This window comes from Aptenodytes forsteri, unplaced genomic scaffold, assembly GCF_000699145.1.
Source record: "Aptenodytes forsteri isolate BGI_AS27 unplaced genomic scaffold, ASM69914v1 Scaffold184, whole genome shotgun sequence".
Classification (NCBI taxonomy): Eukaryota; Metazoa; Chordata; class Aves; order Sphenisciformes; family Spheniscidae; genus Aptenodytes; species Aptenodytes forsteri.
The window spans coordinates 263379-267645 of NW_008796078.1; positions in this window are offsets into that span (position 1 = coordinate 263379).

Below are 4267 nucleotides of genomic sequence, written 5' to 3' on the forward strand. Positions count from 1 at the left end.
GGGGCAGGCGTATTCTCTAGAATAGAAGAGCCGCCGGCCGTATCTCCTGGAAGAGCGGGAAAGCGCGATCTGGCTCCGGGCGGGGGCTGCCGGTGGGGTCTCGCACCCTACCCGCCTGCGGGGAAGGGTCACCTCCGCGAGGCCTGTGGCTTCCCAAGGAGGAGAAGGTGGCCTTGGGCTCAAACACGTATTTCCCTGGGGCTGGCTCTGCTCTCCTGCATGCACACCGCAGAGCTCCGCTCGGGAAAAGCCCCGCTGTTCACAACAGTGACTGCCACCCCCCTGGGGGTCCCGAGGGAGCCCACTGCCCGCACCCAGCTGGCCCAGGGCCGCGGTAAGGCAGTGAAGTAAAGGATGTTCCCCCTGGAGTAACTGATGGAGGGATATGGACTGGGGAAGGACGTGTAGTCACAGGTATTATCACAGAATCATAGAATCATTAAGGTTGGAAAAGACCTCTGAGATCATCGAGTCCAACCGTCGACCCAACACCACCATGTCCTAAACCATGTCCCTAAGCACCACATCTACTCGTCTTTTAAATACCTCCAGGGATGGGGACTCCACCACTTCCCTGGGCAGCCTGTTCCAACGTTTAACCACTCTTTCAGTAAAGAAATTTTTCCTCACGTCCAATCTAAACCTCCCCTGGCGCAACTTGAGGCCATTTCCTCTCGTCCTGTCGCTTGTTACTTGGGAGAAGAGACCGACCCCCACCTCGCTACAACCTCCTTTCAGGTGATTGTAGAGAGCGATGAGGTCTCCCCTCAGCCTCCTTTTCTCCAGGCTAAACAACCCCAGTTCCCTCAGCCGCTCCTCATCAGACTTGTTCTCCAGACCCCTCACCAGCCTCGTTGCCCTTCTCTGGACACGCTCCAGCACCTCGACGTCCTTCTTGTAGTGAGGGGCCCAAAACTGAACACAGTATTCGAGGTGCGGCCTCACCGGTGCCGAGTACAGGGGCACGATCCCTTCCCTCCTCCTGCTAGCCTGTATTAGGTATTTTCTCTACATCTTTTAAACTAGAAGCAGCTGTAAGCCTTTATCCTTCAAGTTCTTAAGCAGCTGGGTTGTGCTGGTTATTGCCTTCACATCCCATGCACGTGAATACTGTCCACGTATTTGGTTAATCAACAGCAGAATTCCTCCCCTCCCCTCTGTGCTGTTCTTTGGGCAGCTGCTGTGACAGCAGCTCCTGGAGGAGGGCAGCAGACAGCAATTTTCTTTCCCCCCACCTGCCCCAAGAGAGGAATTTTATCTGCCTCACTGGGTTTCCCAGCTATTTGCTGGACAGCAAAGGAAACAGACTCGAGAAGAACGGGTTCAGCTTCAAGCATTAAAACCTTGTGGTTAAATACACTCTGCTTTGCCTCCAGCTTTCCCTGTTTCCTAACCTTTCCTCTGTATTTCCAGAGCCCACCTTTCTCCCACCCTTCCTCCCTCCTGAATCCTGCCCGCTCCCCACCCATTCAGCTCTTGCCTGTGTCACGGTGCTTTTTCTCCGGTGTTCCTCTCTCGGCCTGGTTCCTAAACTCACAGCCTGCTTTTTTTCTCTCCGTTTCTTAGGCTTCCTCAACCTATTTTTTCCATCACCCCGTTTGCACTACCGCCAGAATCAAACCAAGCAGCAAGCCAATCCAGCCCCACACTACCTCACCGTCTCCCGCAGTTCTGAAGGGGCTCAGCTATAAGACGAAGTTGCAAGATAACGGTCCCTGTGACAAGGGACTGACTACGTTTCACTTCTTCCAGGGTTGTGCAAGCCTTCACTCAGGCTTCAGAGGGAGAGGTTAGAGGAGAACGCATAGAGGATGTAGGTCTTTCCAAAACAGGTGACCCTCTGTGCAGAGCTACCCCAAGAGCCCAGCCCAGAGCCCCAGAGGGATGCAAATGCCTGAAAGCCCTTTGAATCTAGGGGAGTTAAACGTCTACCTCCTTTTGAGGCTCTCGGTCTCCACGTCTAGAGACCTTACGCTTGCTGCACCCTACAGGGAGCTTTGGGCTTTCTCCCAGTGCTTTACCACTCGATACCTGCTCCAGAGCTGAGGTCCAGCAGACAGCAGAGCTGCTTGCTCGGCCCACCGCGCTCGGGGATGCTGGCTGCATACAAACGCGCTTGTGCAAGAAGAGCTGCAATCGTTTACCAGTTCCTCACACCAGGACCACCTTTACCGGCAGCTCCACGGGTAAGCTCGGTAGTTTACTGGGTAAGGTGCCGGTCTATAACGCTGTGAGAATCTGGCCTGAATCCCATTCGTAAGGGGGGGGACCTGGCGTGTGGCAGTCTGACCGGGTCACCGAGGACAAGATTATTACCCCAGGTCTAGTCTAACAAACCAGCCCAGCACAGACAACGGGCAAGGACTACGTAAGTGAAATACATGGCACAGCTGGACCTAAAACCCTTCAAACACAGTATTTCAGGCCTCGCCCGCGTTTGCTGTGCGAGGTTACCCCGTGCTTGCAAACAGCAATACAGTGCTTAGCCCAGTGGACACACCTACAATCAGAGCTAATAATTCTCTCACTAACCAAACAGCCACCAAAAGGCACCTTCTTGCCCAACGCTCTTTTTCTGCTCAGACTCGTACATACCTATTCCTCTGCTTTTTAAACCTGACCTGCTTAGCTCATGCCAATTGTCAGAAATGAGATTCTGGCTCTTCACCCAAAGCGAGGGGAAGGCAATGCCATCCCCGTATGGAACTTCACAGCAGGGCCTCTGTATGAATGTGCAGTTATAGGATGGCATATCCACAGGGAAACACGTTCAAGAACAATTATCCAAAGACTTTATCTGATGATGGGTGGTTATGAGCTTAAGGAAGATTAAAAATCTTCCTTTTTTTTAACTTACCTTTCTTATCACATGAGACATTCCCTCTGGCCTCATCATCTGGTACTCATCATCCTGCTGACCTTGACTTGGGATCGTGGTGGAAATGCATTTTGGCTCAGAGGTACATCCTTCTACCAGCTCTTCCATCTCCTCCTGAGCTCCTTCGCAGGAGCAGGGAGTATGAAAACGTCTTGTGTTTTCTACCTCCAGAATCACAACCTACCAGGTCCTCCTCGCTAAACCCTTCCTCCTCCTCCTCCTCCCTTTCTCCAGCTTGCCTCCTATTGCCTCCCATACAGTCACAAAATACAGCACTGTCATTTCTCCCCATCCCCCTGCGCTCCACGAATCGCTCATGCCGCAGCATGCCAAAATGGTGAGTCTAGTTTTAAGGCATATCGTTCCAGGTAAATAATGCCAGAGCCACGTGGCACCTCGCACTGAAGCGGCAAAATCCCCATGTGCGTGTCCGCAACACTCGGAAAGGTGTTGTGCAGACCTGTTTCTTAGGCTGGATCACGTCAGCTCTTCTGCCACAGCAGAAATCCAGCAAAAGCTGTTCTTTTGTCAATAAAAAGTCATTCCCCGAGCAGACCACATTTGTCTTGCTCCTTACCTGTGCCGGCCCTTGCTCCTCCTCGTACTTCTGCCTCTCCGGAGGAACATGGCACAGCACATTTCATCTCCTTTGCCCTTGGCGGGAGCACCCCTTACCCAGGCGATTCTTTGCCCGGGTACCCTCCATACCGGCCTCTGTTGTGGGGAAGAGGAGAAGACTTTACTTTCCAGCCCATTTTAACCGGCAAAGAACCATCAGCCAGGTTACCGCTCCACAGCTTTCCTGGTTAAACCAGGCATAGTTAGCACGCAGAGTCAGCCATCCGGTGACCACGAAAACGAGATGGGAAGATAAAGGAACCCCCCCAAAATCGCCTGCCCCTCTCCCCCGCATGCCCCGTCACACGCAGGACCAACACGGGTGGCAGGGCAGTGAGAGGGGCCACAAGCACCTGAGAAGGGCGACACCGCCCAGCTCTTCAGCGTGCGGGAAGAGGGAGAGCGAGCAGCCGAGGGTTTTCTTGGGGGGGTGGGGGGATCCTGGCCATTGGCACCCCGCTGCAGGGCTTCTCGCTCAAGCTGCCCGCCTCGGGATGACGGAGCCCCGGCCCGCGCTCGCGGGGAGGAAAAAAAACCTCCTCGCCTGGGAAGAGCGGGAGCTGGAGGAAGAGGCCGGAGCATCGCCTCTCCCTCTCGCAGGCAGGCTCAGCAAGGGAGCTCGGAGGTGCTGCTCAGGCTCCGGCGAGGCTCGGCGACTCTGGTTTAAGCCTTGTATTAAAAAGGCGAGAGGCGAGTGCGCGGTTCAAGCCTCGGCCGCGAGAGGGTACTGCGGCCCCGCCGCGCCGGCCCGGGGGAACGGCGGCCAAGGGC